The sequence below is a fragment of the Schistocerca nitens genome, chromosome 11, assembly GCF_023898315.1.
Source record: "Schistocerca nitens isolate TAMUIC-IGC-003100 chromosome 11, iqSchNite1.1, whole genome shotgun sequence".
NCBI classification, from domain to species: Eukaryota; Metazoa; Arthropoda; class Insecta; order Orthoptera; family Acrididae; genus Schistocerca; species Schistocerca nitens.
In genome coordinates, this window is record NC_064624.1 from 189,105,508 (window position 1) to 189,124,912 (window position 19,405).

The 19,405-nt window shown below is 45.3% G+C and overlaps 1 protein-coding gene across 1 annotated transcript in view; it reads right to left on the reverse strand.

The window, feature by feature from the left end:
• LOC126212761 (uncharacterized) overlaps positions 1-19,405 on the reverse strand; it is a 170,991-nt gene that overhangs the window by 42,550 nt on the left and 109,036 nt on the right. The window lies entirely within an intron of this gene.

The following is a 19,405-nucleotide window of genomic DNA, read 5'->3' on the forward strand; positions in this document are numbered from 1 at the left end:
AAAGTTTGGAAAGTGGGAGACGAGGTACTGGCAGAAGTAAAGCTGCGAGGACGGGGCGTGAGTCGTGCTTGGGTAGCTCAGTTGGTAGAGCACTTGCCCGCGAAAGGCAAAGGTCCCGAGTTCGAGTCTCGGTCCGGCACACAGTTTTTATCTGCCAGGAAGTTCCATGCCTAGATGGTCAATACCGCGGTTCGATGGCGTCCGCATTGTTACTTTGCGCCAGTAAGGGCTCTCAACAAGGGAAGTGTCCAGGCGTCTCAGAGTGAACAAGAGCGGTGCTGTTCACACATGGAGGAGATACAGAGAGACAGGAACTGTCGATGACATGCCTCGCTCAGGCCGCCCAAAGGCTACTACTGCAGTGGATGACTGCTACCTCGGAGGACCGCTGACAACAACGCTATCATGTCGAATAATGCTTTTCGTCCAGCCACAGGACGTCGTGTTACGACTCAAACCGTGCGCAATAGGCTGCACGACGCGCAACTTGTCTCCTGACGTCCATGGCGATCTTTGCAACCGCGACACTGTGCAGCGCGGCAGAGATGGGCCCAACAATAAGCCAAATGGACCGCTCAGGATTGGCATCATGTTCTCTTCATTGATCAGTGTCGCATGTGCCTTCAAGCAGACAATCTTCAGAGATGTGTTTGGAGGCAACGCAGTCAGGCTGAACGCCTAGACACACTGTCCAGCGAGTGCAGCAAGGGGTGGCATTATGTGGGGCCGACCTATGCCGGTGGTGGTCATGGGATGCGACGTAACGGTTGTATGATACGTGAATGCCATCCTGTGACTGAAAGTGCAACCATCTCGGCAGCATATTTGTGAGGCATTCGCCTTCATGGACGACAATTCGCTCCCCCATCATGTGCATCTTGTGAATGACTGCCCTCAGGATAACGACATCGCTCGACTACACTGGCCAGCATGTTCTCCAGACATGAACCCTATCGAACATGCCTGGGATGGATTGAAAAGGGCTGTTTTGGGACGATATGACCTATCAACCACTCTTAAGGATCTACGTCGAATCGACGTTGAGGAGTGGGACAATCTGGACCAACAGTGCCTTGATGAACTTGTGGACAGTATGCCATGACGAATACAGGTATGTATCACTGCAAGGGGATGTGCTACTGGATATTAGAGGCACTGGTGAGTAGTACGAGGGCAGTTCAATAAGTAATGCAACACATTTTTTTTCCTGAAACAGGGGTTGTTTTATTCAGCATTGAAATACACCAGGTTATTCCCCAATCTTTTAGCTACACAACACTATTTTTCAACGTAATCTCCATTCAATGCTACGGCCTTACACCACCTTGAAATGAGGGCCTGTATGCCTGCACGGTACCATTCCACTGGTCGATGTCGGAGCCAACGTCGTACTGCATCAATAACTTCTTCATCATCCGCGTAGTGCCTCCCACGGATTGCGTCCTTCATTGGGCCAAACATATGGAAATCCGACGGTGCGAGATCGGGGCTGTAGGGTGCATGAGGAAGAACAGTCCACTGAAGTTTTGTGAGCTCCTCTCGGGTGCGAAGACTTGTGTGAGGTCTTGCGTTGTCATGAAGAAGGAGAAGTTCGTTCAGATTTTTGTGCCTATGAACACGCTGAAGTCGTTTCTTCAATTTCTGAAGAGTAGCACAATACACTTCAGAGTTGATCGTTTGACCATGGGGAAGGACATCGAACAGAATAACCCCTTCAGCGTCCCAGAAGACTGTAACCATGACTTTACCGGCTGAGGGTATGGCTTTAAACTTTTTCTTGGTAGGGGAGTGGGTGTGGCGCCACTCCATTGATTGCCGTTTTGTTTCAGGTTCGAAGTGATGAACCCATGTTTCATCGCCTGTAACAATCTTTGACAAGAAATTGTCACCCTCAGCCACATGACGAGCAAGCAATTCCGCACAGATGGTTCTCCTTTGCTCTTTATGGTGTTCGGTTAGACAACGAGGGACCCAGCGGGAACAAACCTTTGAATATCCCACCTGGTGAACAATTGTGACAGCACTACCAACAGAGATGTCAAGTTGAGCACTGAGTTGTTTGACGGTGATCCGTCGATCATCTCGAACGAGTGTGTTCGCACGCTCCGCCATTGCAGGAGTCACAGCTGTGCACGGCCGGCCCGCACGCGGGAGATCAGACAGTCTCGCTTGACCTTGCGGCGATGATGACACACGCTTTGCCCAACGACTCACCGTGCTTTTGTCCACTGCCAGATCACCGTAGACATTCTGCAAGCGCCTATGAATATCTGAGATGCCCTGGTTTTCCGCCAAAAGAAATTCGATCACTGCCCGTTGTTTGCAACGCACATCCGTTACAGACGCCATTTTAACAGCTCCGTACAGCGCTGCCACCTGTCGGAAGTCAATGAAACTATACGAGACGAAGCGGGAATGTTTGAAAATATTCCACAAGAAATTTCCGGTTTTTTCAACCAAAATTGGCCGAGAAAAAAAAAGTGTTGCGTTACTTATTGAACTGCCCTCGTACGATCTGGACCACCACCTGTGAAGGTCTCGCTGTATGGTGGTACAACATGCAATTTGTGGTTTTCATGAGCAATAAAAAGGGCAGATATCATGTTTATGGTGATCTCTGTTCCAATTTTCTGTACAGGTTCCGGAATGCTTCGAACCGAGGTGATACAAAACTTTTTGGATGTGTTTATACCGGGGGTTACAAAAAGGTACCGCCAAACTTTCAGGAAACATTCCTCACACACAAAGAAAGAAAATATGTCATGTGGACATGTGTCTGGAAACGCTTACTTTCCACGTTACAGCTCATTTTATTACTTCTCTTCAAATCACATTAATCAAGGAATGGAAACACACACAAACAGAACGTACCAGCGTGACTTCAAACACTTTGTTACAGGAAATGTTCAAAATGTCCTCCTTCAGCGAGGATACGTGCATCCACCCTCCGTCGCATGGAATCCCTGATGCACTGATGCAGCCCTGGAGAATGTCGTATTGTATCACAGCCGTCCACAATACGAGCACGAAGAGTCTCTACATTTGGTACCGGGGTTGCGTAGACGAGAGCTTTCAAATGCCCCCATACATGAAAATCAAGAGGGTTGAGGTCACGAGAGCGTGGAGGCCACGGAATTGGTCCGCCTCTGCCAATACATCGGTCACCGAATCTGTTGTTGAGAAGCGGACGAACACTTCTACTGAAATGTGCAGGAGCTCCATCGTTCATGAACCACATGTTGTGTCGTACTTGTAAAGGCAAATGTTCTAGCAGCACAGGTAGAGTATCCCGTATGAAATCGTGATAACGTGCTCCATTGAGCGTAGGCGGAAGAACATGGGGCCCAATCGAGACATCACCAACAATGCCTGCCCAAACATTCACAGAAAATCTGTGTTGATGACGTGATTCCACAATTGCGTGCGGATTCTCGTCAGCCCACACATGTTGATTGTGAAAATTTAAAATTTGATCACGTTGGAATGAAGCCTCATCCGTAAAGAGAACATTTGCACTGAAATGAGGATTGACACATTGTCGGATGAACCATTCGCAGAAGTGTACCCGTGGAGGCCAATCAGCTGCTGATAGTGCCTGCACACGCTGTACACGGTACGGAAACAACTGGTTCTCCCGTAGCACTCTCCATACAGTGACGTGGTCAACGTTACCTTGTACATCAGCAACTTCTCTGACGCTGACATTAGGGTTATCGTCAACTGCACGAAGAACTGCCTCGTCCATTGTATGTGTCCTCGTCGTTCTAGGTCTCCCCCAGTCGCGAGTCATAGGCTGGAATGTTCCGTGCTCCCTAAGACGCCGATCAATTGCTTCGAACGTCTTGTTGTCGGGACACCTTTGTTCTGGAAATCTGTCTCGATACAAACGTACCGCGCCACGGCTATTGCCCCGTGCTAATCCGTACATCAAATGGGCATCTGCCAACTCCGCATTTGTAAACATTGCACTGACTGCAAAACCACGTTCGTGATGAACACTAACCTGTTGATGCTACGTACTGATGTGCTTGATGCTACTACTGTAGAGCAATGAGTCGCATGTCAACACAAGCTCCGAAGTCAACATTACCTTCCTTCAATTGGGTCAACTGGCGGTGAATCGAGGAAGTACAGTACATACTGACGAAACTAAAATGAGCTCTAACATGGAAATTAAGCGTTTCCGGACTCATGTCCACATAACATCTTTTCTTTCTTTGTGTGTGAGGAATGTTTCCTGAAAGTTTGGCCGTACCTTTTTGTAACACCCTGTATAAACACAAATCGTCCTTCTCACCGAAAATATTGAAACTTTGTTCATACATTTACTTCACACTTTTACATGACACTCTAACCAACATTTGGAAACCCGTAGGATACATATTTTAAATATATATGTGATATCCACAGAGGCGGAAAAAGTCGTGCGACACTTGCTAATATCGTGTCACATCTTCTTTCGCCTGCCGTAGTGCACCAACGCGACGTGTCATGGACGCAACAGGTCGATGGCAGTCCCAGGCACGAACACTGAGCGGTGCTTCCACCACAGCCCTTCATACGAGGTGCATTCAAGTTCTAAGGCCTCCGATTCTTTTTCTAACTAACTACTCACCCGAAATCGATGAAAGTGGCGTTACTTCTCGACGTAATCGCCCTGCAGACGCACACATTTTTCACAACGCTGACGCCACGATTCCATGGCAGCGGCGAAGGCTTCTTTAGGAGTCTGTTTTGACCACTGGAAAATCGCTGAGGCAATAGCAGCACGGCTGGTGAATGTGCGGGCACGGAGAGTGTGTTTCATTGTTGGAAAAAGCCAAAAGCCACTAGGAGCCAGGTCAGGTGAGTAGGGAGCATGAGGAACCACTTCAAAGTTGTTATCACGAAGAAACTGTTGCGTAACGTTAGCTCGATGTGCGGATGCGTTGTCTCGGTGAAACAGCACACGCGCAACCCTTCCCGGACGTTTTTGTTGCAGTGCAGGAAGGAATTTGTTCTTCAAAACATTTTCGTAGGATGCACCTGTTACCGTAGTGCCCTTTGGAACGCACTGGGTAAGGATTACGCCCTCGCTGTCCCAGAACATGGACACCATCATTTTTTCAGCACTGGTGGTTACCCCAAATTTTTTTGGTGGTGGTGAATCTGTGTGCTTCCATTGAGCTGACTGGCGCTTTGTTTCTGGATTGAAAAATGGCATCCACATCTCATCCATTGTCACAACCGACGAAAAGAAAGTCCCATTCGTGCTGTCGTTGCGCGTCAACATTGCTCGGCAACGTGCCACACGGGCAGCCGTGTGGTCGTCCGTCAGCATTCGTGGCACCCACCTGGATGACACTTTTCGCATTTTCAGGTCGTCATGCAGCATTGTCTGCACAGAACCCACAGAAATGCCAACTCTGGAGGCGAACTGTTCAACAGTCATTCGGCGATCCCCCAAAACAATTCTCTCCACTTTCTCGGTCGTGTCGTCAGACCGCCTTGTGCGAGCCCGAGGTTGTTTCGGTTTGTCGTCACACGATGTTCTGCCTTCATTAAACTGTCGCACCCACGAACGCACTTTCGACACATCTGTAACTCCATCACCACATGTCTCCTTCAACTGTCGATGAATTTCAATTGGTTTCACACCACGCAAATTCAGAAAACGAATGATTGCACGCTGTTCAAGTAAGGAAAACGTCACCATTTTAAGTATTTAAAACAGTTCTCATTCTCGCCGCTGGCGGTAAAATTCCATCTGCCGTACGGTGCTGCCATCTCTGGGGCGTATTGACAAGGAACGCGGCCTCATTTTAAAACAATGCGCATGATTCTCTCTCTTTCCAGTCCGGAGAAAAAAAATCGGAGGCCTTAGAACTTGAATGCACCTCGTACCTTCTGAAGTGTTGCCAGTGCAGGATTTTCTGCACAAACTGACCTCTGGATCCTGTCCCATAAACGTTCTATGTGATTTATGTCAGGCGATCTGAGTGGTCAAATGTATCTTTCGAAATGTCCGGAATGTTCTTCACACAAATTGAAAAAACTCTGGCCTGTGGCATGGAGCACTTCCAATCAGATAAATTCCATCACCACTGTTCGGTAACGTGACGTCCATGCATGGCTGGAAACGTTCCCCAAGTAGCCGAACATCCGGAGGACCCAGTCCATTCCATGCAAACACAGCCCACACCAGTATGGAGCCACGACCAGCTGGCACAGTGCCTTTCTGACAACTCGGATCCGTGGCTTTGTGGGGTCTGCGCCACTCTCGAACCCTGCCATCACCAACTGAAATCTGGACTCACCTAACCAGGCCACGGTTTTCCAATCGTCTACCGTCCGACCAATATGGTTACGAGCCCACGGGAGGTGCTGCAGGCGATGTCGTCCTGTTAGCAAAGCCACTTGCATCAGTGATCTACTGCCTTAACGCCACATTTCGCTGCAACTTCCTAACACATACGTTCGTAGTACGGCCCACATTGGTTTCTGCGGTGATTTCGTGCAGCATTGCTTGTCTGCTAGCACTGACAAGTCTACGCATACAGCTCTCCTCTCAGTGGTTAAGTGAAGGCCGTCGCCCACGGCGTTGTCCATGGTGTGACGTGACGCCTGAAATGTGTAATTTCTCGGCACGCTCTTGACACAGTGGATCTTGAGATACTGAATTTGCTAACAATTTCCGAAATGGAATGTACCGTGTGTCTAGCTCTAACTACTGTTACGCGCTCGAAGTGCGTTAAGTCGCATTGTGCGGCCATAATCTCGTCAGAAATACTTACAAATGAATCACCTGAATGAAAATGATACACTTGCCACCTGTACATGTGTATATCGCTATGCCATGGCTTTCATCACCTCACTGTATACATATGTACCGGGTGATCAAGAAGTCTGGCTAAAACAAAACATAAAAAAAGGTATCTTCCTCGTCCTGTTTTCATAGCAAGCACAGGCACAACAAGAAGTACTGCAACACCACAAGATGATTTTACCGGGTGATCAAAAAGTCAGTATAAATTTGAAAACTGAATAAATCACGGAATAATGTAGATAGAGAGGTACAAATTGACACACATGCTTGGAATGACATGGGGTTTTATTAGAACCAAAAAATACAAAAATTCAAAAAATGGCCGACAGATGGCGCTTCATCTCATCAGAATAGCAATAAATAGTATAAGAAAGTGAGACAAAGCAAAGATGATGTTCTTCAGAGGAAATGCTCAATATGTCCACCATCATTCCTCAACAATAGCTGTAGTCGAGGAATAATGTTGTGAACAGCACTGTAAAGCATGTCCGGAGTTATGGTGAGGCATTGGCGCTGGATCTTGTCTTTCAGCATTCCTAGGGATGTCGGTCGATCACGATACACTTGTGACTTCAGGTAACCCCAAAGCCAATAATCGCACGGACTGAGGTCTGGGGACTTGGGAGGCCAAGCGTGACGAAAGTGGCGGCTGAGCACACGATCATCAGCAAACGACGCGCGCAAGAGATCTTTCACGCGTCTAGCAACACTTTTTTTTTGTTCTAGTAAAACCCCATGTCATTCCAAGCATGTGTGTCAATTTTTACCTCTCTATCTACATTATTCCATGGTTTATTAAGTTTTCAAATTTATACTCTATTTGATCACCCGGTACATTACAATACATACAGAGGAAACATTCGTAGAAAAAGTTTCGAAAAGTTCTTGACCGATTTACTCCAAATGGATACATAACGCTGTAATAAAAGTTTGTACAGATATATCCTGTACATTTCTTTAAAAACAATGTACAGATTACCTGCACGTCGAAAGTGCTGTGCTATGCTGTGTAATATCCACAACACTATGTTCTAGCCACAAGATGTTAAAATGAAGTAAGTGTACAAACTTAAACAAATACTATCGATACTACAATATTTTAAACGTAGCCGCACAACAGCAACGGTTCCACGTAATAAAATTATAAATAGCCGACCCGTTGCAATGGATAAAGACATTCTTTACCTAGGTTTCGACAAATATAAATTTGTCTTCTTCAGAACGTAGCCTAAGGACAATGAACATCATAGCTTACATTATTATTATTTTTTCTTTATTGTGATTTTAAACACCTTATACAAAGGCGGGTTGTCAGTGGCAGAGTACGCCGCTCTTCAGCCTTGAGTTTGACAATAAGTATTACATAGAGGTGGCACAGAGAATACAGTCAAAATGGCGGGCAAAAAATGTAGACACTAAAAAACAAAAAAACATGGAGCCGTTCACGCTGGGCGAAAACATCACTAATACTAGTTGACACGGCGCACATAACATGGATGATGGCGACGGCACACGTGAACGGTGGTGGCGTGACGGCGATCAAACACTAAACACAAACGAAGGCACACACACGAGACACTGACGGCGATGATCTCCGGCGCGCGAATGTTCACTGAGTGTGTGCGAGTCTGGGGACCTGCCAAGAGAGGAGGAGGAGGAGGAAGAAGAGTGGGAGAGGGAGAGGGGAGAGCAGAGATGCCACGGGCAGGGGAGATAGGGTGAGGGAGGAAGGGGGAGGGGAAGCCCGGGGGAAGAGGGACGGAGGAAGAGGGATAGGGGGAAAAGGAGAGAGAAGGGAGGAAAGGTGCCTAGAGGAAAGGACACCGGAAGTGGGGGGGGGCAGGATTAAAGTTGATAGGAGGGGTAGATGGGGGGGAGGAGGACATCATCAGGGATGGGGAGCTGGCGGAAGTCACCTTGGGAGAGGGTAAGGAGGGTGGAGAGATGGGGAGCAGGTGGGACGTGGGAATACAGGTGCGGCAGCGGGCAGGGGCGGGAGAGGATGGGTGAGACAAGCGGGTGAGGAGGATCGAGTTTGCGGGAGGTGTAGAGGATCCGTATCCTTTCAAGGAAAAGGAGGAGGTGGGGGAAGGGGATGAGATCGTACAGGATCCGCGTGGGGGATGGGAGCATAGCTTACATTAGAACAGTATGAAACTTAAGCCAAGAATAACTTTTAACACAATCAGAGAACTCTTGCGTTACAGAAGTATGATAACGACGACTGGTACTTACAATTTTACATTAGTAAGGACTAATGTACCATCGCAGTTTTTACAATTGTCGGCATAGATCCATTTGTCAAAAATGAAAGATAGCCCTAGAATTAGGGTTTGTCACGTAAATACAAAATAGTTCATGGATCTTGCACAGCTCACAACCGACTGTGTGTAATCAGCTAGTGTAGTCACTCTGAAAACAGGGCAGGTGGCGCTCGTGCCGAGAAACAAGTGCCAATTGCGTACAAAGGCAACGTGTAAATTATCAGTATTAATAACGTCCTTAGGTAGAGTAACAATAAAAAAAAGGAAGGAAATTAACACTCCCGTTATAACAGTATGGGAGCATTGCTACAGATAATGTAACTTAAAATCCGTCTTGATTGCAAATTTTTTTATTATTATTATTCATATGACCGGTTTCGGTTCATTCAAAACCATCTTCAGATCTGATATTTCAGTTACAGGAGTAACCCGTCATGTGACGTAGCATGTGAAAGTTGCTGTATTGGGACGGGTTACTACTGTAACTGAAATATCAGGTCTGAAGATGGTTTTGAATGAACCGAAACCGGTCCTATGAATAATAAAAAAAAAAATTTGCAATCAAGACGGATTTTAAGTAACATTATAAAATCACTGATTGCTGTTATCCCATAAGACATTATGTCTGTTTTTGCACAGATAATGTAGTTATACAAAAAAAAGGCAGGTGGCGCTTACGCTGAGAAACTTAGGCCCAGTGGCATATACAGCCAAAATATAAAAAATTACATTACTATATTAGTGAAGCGCACAAACAGTATATATGTCAGAACTTTAAAATTGACAATAATGGCTCTTGTCAAGAAAGAATTACGAACACTGGTACATGATCCTGTTAATACACATTCACAGGGAAAACAAAATTTTAGAGCCAGGCAAAATCACAAAGGGCCGATGTAGTAGCAAACATACATCGTGAGAAAACCACCATTACATAAGGGGTAGTGAGCTTAAAGCACTGAAGGTGCATCATAGCGTCCTGAGGAAATAAACCACTAAGGTTACCAGCATTAATGTTATACCGTAAACAGTACAGGTTTAAAGCCTTCGAAAAATTGTCTACAAGCAAGGTTCAACTGGTCGTTCAGTATATTACCGTCCTTGAGCTCAAGAGGTTTGAAAATTTGTAACTCTTCCCACAGATCTAATCTACGTCCTTTGACTTCTCTGTGTAGGATAACAGTGTCTTCTAAATGTTAAGGCGTATGACTGGCTATCAGCAGGTGTTCAGCAAAAGTAGAACTGTGTATATTCGCTCCTTTTTTACCTAATAGGTGTTCTTTATATCTAGTTTTCACAGCTCTGCCTGTTTGACCAATATAATATGAAGGACAGTTATTACAGGTTAGTTTGTAAACCCCTGAACTGGAAAACCAATCGCCGGCGATCTCTACTGAATGTACAAGATTTCTCTTTACACTGTTATCTGTAGAGAAGGAGACGTTGCAGCTATATTTTTTCATTAGAAGACGTTTTATCCTATACGATATATTACCCAACAAAGAAACAGAAATAAATTTTTTAGCTTCTTTGCTATCAGTGGGGAGGTTGTTGCTCAAAGTCGAACAGTTTTGGGAAGTTTTCTTACTGAACATGTAATCATTCATATTCTGAGTGTACCCATTATTAACCGCAATCGCTTTGATGACATTCAATTCTTTTTGTTGATCGGCAGGTGATAAAGGAGTAGTTACCATACGGTGAATAACAGAATGAAAAAACGCCAGTTTATGAGCTTTTGGATGAGTTGAGTCAGCAGGGATGACATTATCTGAATCCGTTTCCGTACGGAAGATGTTGAAATTGGAGGAGCTATTCTGTATGGAAATTGTTAAACCAAGAAAGTTAAGTTCACCTTTCTCATTCTGATGTTCTTTTGTGAAGGAAATTTTTTTCATGTAAACCATTGAAAGTATTGAAGAGAAGCTCTAACTCATGATCAGTACCGTCAAAAGCAATGATAATGTCGTCAACATAACGTGCATAATAACGGATTTTGTGGCGTAATTCTGAACTTGAATTGAAGAACGTTTATTTCCAGAGCGTTGATGGAAACATCTGCCAAAATACCAGGGAGGGGACTACCGATTGCTAATCCATCTGGTTATACACACATTTTCCCATTGAACGTGAAATAATTGTATTTCAAAACGACTTTAAGCAAACTAATCAGTTCAGCAATCTGAATTTCACTTAGTTTTTTTATGTTTTAGTAGATTCTTTTTTACAAGGGCTATGGTTACATCGACCATGACATTTGTATAAAGACTGACGATGTCAAAGGAAACCAGTCTAGTGTCAGGTGTACATCTTACAGTTTGAATATTGTTGATCAATTCCTTGCTGTTTTTAACCGAAAAATTATTTTCAAATATGAAAGACATATCCCGTGCAATAAACGACGGGTGTTCGATAGCTCTGCAATTCGCTCGACTACATACACATGGACTTCAAATAAAGGTCAAAATGGTGTCTCGTGACACTGTACGAGGTGCATTCAAGTTCTAAGGCCTCCGATTTTTTTCCTCCGGACTGGAAAGAGATAGAAACATGCGCATTGTTTTAAAATGAGGCCACGTTCATTGTCAATATGTCCCAGAGATGGCAGCACCGTACGGCAGATGGAATTTTACCGCCAGCGGCGAGAATGAGAACTGTTTTAAATACTTAAAATGGCGACGTTTTCCTTACTTGAACAGAGTGCAATCATTCGTTTTCTGAATTTGCGTGGTGTGAAACCAATTGAAATTCATCGACAGTTGAAGGAGAGATGTGGTAATGGAGTTATGGATGTGTCGAAAGTGCGTTCGTGGGTGCGACAGTTTAATGAAGGCAGAACAGCGTGCGACAACAAACCGAAACAACCTCGGGCTCGCACAAGCCGGTCTGACGACACGATCGAGAAAGTGGAGAGAATTGTTTTGGGGGATCGCCGAATGACTGTTGAACAGATCGCCTCCAGTGTTGGCATTTCTGTGGGTTCTGTGCACACAATCCTGCACGACGACCTGAAAATGTGAAAAGTGTCATCCAGGTGGGTGCCACGAATGCTGACGGACGACCACACGGCTGCCCGTGTGGCACGTTGCCGAGCAATGTTGACGCGCAACGACAGCACGAATGGGACTTTCTTTTCGACAGTTGTGACAATGGATGAGACGTGGATGCCATTTTTCAATCCAGAAACAAAGCGCCAGTCAGCTCAATGGAAGCACACAGATTCACCACCACCAAAAAAATTTCGGGTTACCACCAGTGCTGAAAAAATGATGGTGTCCATGTTCTGGGACAGCGAGGGCGTAAACCTTACCCATTGCGTTCCAAAGGGCACTACGGTAACAGGTGCATCCTACGAAAATGTTTTGAAGAACAAATTCCTTCCTGCACTGCAACAAAAACGTCCGGGAAGGGCAGCGCGTGTGCTGTTTCACCAAGACAACGCACCCGCACATCGAGCTAACGTTACGCAACAATTTCTTCGTGGTAACAACTTTGAAGAGATTCCTCATGCTCCCTACTCACCTGACCTGGCTCCTAGTGACTTTTGGCTTTTTCCAACAATGAAAGACACACTCCGTGGCCGCACATTGACCAGCCGTGCTGCTATCGCCTCAGCGATTTTCCAGTGGTCAAAACAGACTGCTAAAGAAGCCTTCGCCGCTGCCATGGAATCGTGGCGTCAGCGTTGTGAAAAATGTGTACGTCTGCAGGGCGATTACGTCGAGAAGTAATGGCAGTTTCATCGATTTCGGGTGAGTAGTTAATTAGAAAAAAAATCGGAGGCCTTAGAACTTGAATGCACCTCGTACTAACGACATATGGCGTCATTTGACAAAGGCGGCATTTTTACACCCCATCGGTCTATTTCCAGATGCATGGTCAGAATATCCGACATGCTAGATATTGCCCTTCACGGTCGGAAACACTCCTCAGGGTGCTTTTTGCATGCTATGACGCAGGAAGCTTGGCGCGCTCAACGTTTCAATGCGCGGTCCGTGTTCCGACGGCTTTACCCTAACTGTGGCCGTAAAGACTACGAAGGCAATACCAGGGAAATCAGCGCTCGTACGGACGCATAAAAGACAGTCGTTTCTCCGTCGCCACATTTGCGCGTGGAACAGAAAAGGAAGTGACTAGCATTAGTAAAGGTACCCTCCGCTATGCACCATAAATTGGCTTACAGAATGTGTGTGTAGATACAGATGTAGATCGCATACTGGCTACGCATCCCACTGCGACTGCCCTATGGTAGGACTGCTGATATTCTTAAAAGTATCGCGAATCCGATACATCTAAATTTAAAACAATTACCAGATCTCGATATAGCGAAAAAAGTACAGGGTGTCCGAAAAGTCTTTCCCTGATTACATAAATTGATAACTCAGGCTAGAAGTAAGATACAAATATTAAACTTGTGTCGATTTGTTTACAACTATCAAAGTTTTTTTTTTCTGTTTTAGGTTCGCAGTACGTAAGTAGTGGATGAGGTGCAGTGCCCAAGAAGCCACGTTAACCAGTCAGTAGACGGCACAGTGTGTCCTGTGGTACCATGAGACACGACCAGAACCACAGTGCAGAGACACTTCCAGACAACATTTGGAAGGAATCCACCTGATGTCAAGTGCATTAAAGCCTGGTGTAGAAGTTCAAGAACGCAGGATCGGTTGCTGACCTTCCGAGGTCTGGTCGACCGAGAACCTCAGCAGACAGGGTGGAAGCTGTAAGGCAGTCTTTTCTGCCAAGTCCGAAGAAATCGGTGCGCAGGGCCTCACGCGAATTACAGATGCCAAAAAGCTCTCTCCGTGACATTTTACACAAACGTTTATTGTTTCGTGCATACAAAGTGCAAATCGTTCAGGCCTCGTTGCCCAATGACAGTACACGTCGATATGACTTTGCGGTCGAAATGCTATCACGTATGGAGGACGATGATGGTTATCTCAGACGAATTGCCTTTTCCGACGAAGCGACCTTTTTTGTCAGTGGAGTAGTGAATTGCCATAATGTGCGCATTTGGGGTTCACAACCCCCTGGCGAGGTCACGGAGTGCACCAGAGGCAGTCCAAAGGTGAATGTTTGGTGCGCGCTATCGCACGATCGAATTATCGGGCCATTCTTCTTCGCTGAGGCTACCGTCACATCTGCAGTGTATCTGGACATGTTGCAGCTGTATGCTGTTCCTCAGCTGCTTCAGTATCACCCCGATGTCTTGTTACAGCAAGACGGTGCACCGCCTCATTGGGGTTTGGACGTCCGTGCCTATCTCCATATGACCTTTCCTAGGTGATGGATTGGTCGTGATGGGCCAATGGTTTGGCCTCCACGCTCTCCTGATATAACGCCATTAGACTTCTTTTTATGGGGTTATGTCGAGGACGAGGTCTACCGAACACGTGCACCAGATCTTGAAACCCTGCGGCAACGGATAACCACAGTCGTTGAATCGATCCCTCCAGTGATGTTGGCTAATGTGTGGACGGAAACTGAATATCGCCTAGATGTGCTACGTGCTACCAAGGGTGCTCATGTGGAAGTTTACTGATGTGCGAAAAAAACTTTGATAGTTTGTAAACAATTAGACACCACTTTCATATTTGTATCTTACTTCTAGCCTGAGTTATCAATTCATGTAATCAGGGAAAGACTTTTCGGACACCCTGCATAAGTGTGTCGACGGAAAAGATATCCACTTTTTTTTTTTTATCACCAGTCTTCTGACTGGTTTGATGCGGTCCGCCACGAATTCCTCTCCTGTGCTAACCTCTTCATCTCAGAGTAGCACTTGCAACCTACGTCCCCAATTATTTGCTTGACGTATTCCAATCTCTGTCTTCCTCTACAGTTTTTGCCCTCTACAGCTCCCTCTAGTACCATGGAAGTCATTCCCTCATGTCTTAGCAGATGTCCTATCATCCTGTCCCTTCTCTCTGTCAGTATTTTCCACATATTGCTTTCCTCTCCGATTCTGCACAGAACCTCCTCGTTCCTTACCTTATCACTCCACCTAATTTTCAACATTCGTCTGTAGCACCACAAATGCTTCGATTCCCTTCTGTTCCTGTTTTCCCACAGTACATGTTTCACTACAATACAATACTGTGCTTCAAACGTACATTCTCAGAAATTTCTTCCTAAAATTATGGCCCATGTTTGATTCGAGTAGACTTCTCTTGGCCAGGAAAGCCCTTTTCGTCATAGCTAGTCTTCTTTTGGTGTCCTCCTTGCTCCGCCCGTCATTGATTATTTTACTGCCTAGGTAGCAGAATTCCTTAACTTCATCTACTTCGTGACCATCACTCCTGATGTTAAGTTTCTCGCTGTTTCCATTTCTGCTACATCTCACTACTTTCGTCTTTCTCCGATTTACTCTCAAACCATGCTCTGTACCCATTAGACTGTTCATTCCATTCACCAGCATATGTAATTCTTCTTCTGTTTTACTCAGAATAGCAATGTCATCAGCGAATCGCATCATTGATATCTTTTCACTTTGAATTTTAATTCCACTCCTAAATATTTCTTTTATTTCCACCATTCCTTCTGCGATGTACAGATTGAAGAGTAGGGGTGAAAGGCTACTTCCCTAGCGATCGATGTCCTCAGCAGTTTGGTCACATAGGACTTACCACACATTTCCATCGCACCCTTTTTAAACCGGGCACTTCGTTCTTCGTCGTCCAATGCTGTTATTCCCTCCTGGCTCTTGTACGAGTACATGAGGTATATTACCCATGTCTCCCTATTGCTTACCCCTATTTTTCTCAGAATTTCGAACATCTTGCAACATTTTACATTGTCGAATGCTTTATACGTGTCGATAAATCCTATGAACGTGTCTCGATCTTTCTGTAGTCTTGCTTCCATTATTTGCCGTAACGTCAAAATTGCCTCTCGCGCGTTTACCTTTTCTAAAGCCAAACTGATCGTTATCTAGTACATCCTCAACTTTCTTTTCCATTCTTCTGCATATTATTCTTGTAAGCAACCTCGATGCATGAGCTCTTAAGCTGATCGTGCGATAATTCTCGCACTTGTCAGCTCTTGCAGTCTTCGCAATTGTGTGGATGATACTTTTCCGTAAGTCAGACGGTATGTCGGCAGAATCATGTTTTCTACACACCAACGTGAATAGTCGTTTTGTTGCCACTTCCCCCCATGATTTTAGAAATTCTGATAGAATGTTAACTATCCCTTCTGCCTTATTTGAGCTTAAGTACTCCAAAGCTCTTTTAAATTCCGATTTTAATACTGGATCCCCTATCTCTTCTAAATCGACTCCTATTTCTTCTTCTATCACATCAGACAAATCTTCACCCTCATAGAGGCTTTCAATGTATTCTTTCCACCTATCTGCACTCTCCTCTGCATTTAACAGTGGAATTCCCGTTGCACTCTTAATGTTACCACCGTTGCTTTTAATGTCACCAAAGGTTGTTTTGACTTTCCTGTATGCTGAGTCTGTCCTTCCGACAATCATATCTTTTTCGATGTCTTCACATTTTTCCTGCAACCATTTCGTCTTAGCTTCCCTGCACTTCCTATTTATTTCATTCCTCAGCGACTTGTATTTCTGTATTCCTGATTTTCCCGGAACATGTTTGTACTTCCTCCTTTCATCAATCAACTGAAGTATTTCTTCTGTTACCCATGGTTTCTTCGCAGCTACCTTCTTTGTACCTATGTTTTCCTTCCCAACTTCTGTGATGGCCCTTTTTAGAGATGTCCATTCCTCTTCAACTGTACTGCCTACTGAGCTATTCCTTATTGCTCTATCTGTAGCCTTAGAGAATTTCAAACGTATCTCGTCATTCCTTAGTACTTCCGTATCCCACTTCTTTGTGTATTGATTCTTCCTGACTAATGTCTTGAACTTCAGCCTACTCTTCATCACTACTATATTGTGATCTGAGTCTATATCTGCTCCTGGGTACGCCCTACAATCCAGTATCCGATCTCGGAATCTCTGTTTGACCATGATGTAATCTAACTGAAACCTTCCCGTATCACCCGGCCTTTTCCGAGTATACCTCCTCCTCTTGTGATTCTTGAGCAGAGTATTCGCTATTACTAGCTGAAATTTAATACAGAAATCAATAAGTCTTTCTCCTCTCTCATTCCTTGTCCCAAGCCCATATTCTCCTGTAACCTTTCCTTCCACTCTTTCCCCTATAATTGCATTCCAGTCCCCCATGACATCTGCTTTTACGTACTGTATTACCATTTCAATATCCTCATGTACTTCCTCTATCTCTTCATCTTCAGTTTGCGATGTCGGCATGTATATACCTCCCCTATCTTTGTCGATGTTGGTTTCCTGTGGAGTCTGATAAGAACAACCCTATCACAGAACTGTTCATAGTAACACACTCTTTGGCCCCTACCTGTCTATTCATAACGAACCCTATTCTCGTTATACCATTTTCTGCTGCTGTTGATGTTACCCTACACTCATCTGACCAGAAATCCTTGTCTTCCTTCCGCTTCGCTTCACTGACCCCTACTATATCTAGATTGAGCCTTGGCATTTCCCTTTTCAGATTTTCTAGTTTCCCTACCACGTTCAAGCTTCTGACATTCCACGCCCCGACTCGCAGAACGCTATCCTTCCGTTGATTATTCAATCTTTTTCTCATGGAAACCTCCCCCTTGGCAGTCCCCTCCTGGAGATCCGAATGGGGGACTATTCCGGAATCTTTTGCCAATGGAGAGATCATCATGACACTTCTTCAATTGCGGGGCACATGTCGTGTGGATACACGTTACGTGTCTTTAATGCAGTGGTTTCCACTGTCTTCTGCATCCTCATGTCGTTGATCATTGCTTATTCTTCCGCCTTTAGGGGCAGTTTCCCAGCCCTAGGAGAAGGGGGTGCCCTGAATCTCTTCCGGTCCTCCGCCCTCTTTGACAAGGCCGTTGGCAGAATGAGGGGTGACTTATGCCGGAAGTCTTCGGTACCGAATGCTGATTATTAATCAAAATTTAAGCAGTGGCGGGATACGAACCCGGCACCGAAGACGTTTCGATTATGAATCAAAGGCGCTACCCCTAGACCAGGGCTCGTACGGACGCATAAAGACAGTCGTCTCTCCTTCGCCACAGTTGCGAGTGGAACAGAAAAGGAAGCGACTAGCAGTGGTACAAGGTACCCTCCGCTATGCACCATAAGTTGGCTTACAGAATGTATGTGTAGATACAGATGTAGATCGCACACTGGCTACGCATCCCACTGCAATTGCCCTATGGTAGGACTGTTGACATTTCAGAAACTATTGAGAAGCCGATACATCGATATTTCAAAAGGTGTCGTTAGTTGCTCTGGATATACCGAACAGAGCGATGGATGTATCGACGTAAAATATATCGACCCACTGGCCTATAAAAAATCAGCTGAAACTTCCAAGCAGATTAAGACTGTGTGCCGAGCCGAGACTCGAACTCGGGACCTTTGCCTTTCGCGGGCAAGTGCTCTACCACTGAGCTACCCAAGCACGACTCACGCCCCGTCCTCACAGCTTTACTTCTGCCAGTACCTCGCCTCCTACCTTCCAAACTTCACAGAAGCTCTCCTGCGAACGTTGCAGGCTGTGGCTAAGCCATATCTCCGCAGTATCCTTTCTTTCAGGAGTGCTAGTTCTGCAAGGTACGCAGGAGACCTTCTATAAAGTTTGGAAGGTAGGAGACGAGGTACTGGCAGAAGTAAGGCTGTGAGGACGGGGCGTGAGTCGTACTTGGGCAGCTAAGATGGTAGAGCACTTTCCCGCGAAAGGTAAAGGTCCCGAGTTCGAGTCTCGGTCCCGCACATAACTTTAATCTGCTAGGAAGTTTCATATCAGCGCACACTCCGCTGTAGGGTGAAAATTTCATTCTAAAATATCAGCTGCCACTTTTCGAGCTGATTATTTAATTATTGACTTATTATTAGATACTCTGTACATCAACAAGCTAGCAAGCTGCTAATCCCCCTTCGAACAAGAATTGAAAGGAAAACGATGCGTGTTCACGCCTGGTGATAGCCACTTTGCTAACAATGGTAAACGCATGTAACTAGGACGTTAGAAGGTGTCCGATGGGCTCGTCGTTGGGTTTCGTCACATATCGGATTTGTTAGAACTCTTCATGTCGAGTTCTCTGATCTGCTTTTTTTTTTTTTTTTTTTTTTTTCGTCATTTTCAGCAACTGTTTTTGAACAACGCCGATGTGAAGAAAAAGCACACCAGCTGCATTGAAAATCGTTTTCTTCACATCGGAGATGTTGTTATCCAGTTCACATCGCCAGCCTCCAGTGCAACTGGACTACTACTTCTTTTGCGCCACCTATACTTGTTGTAATTCTGTC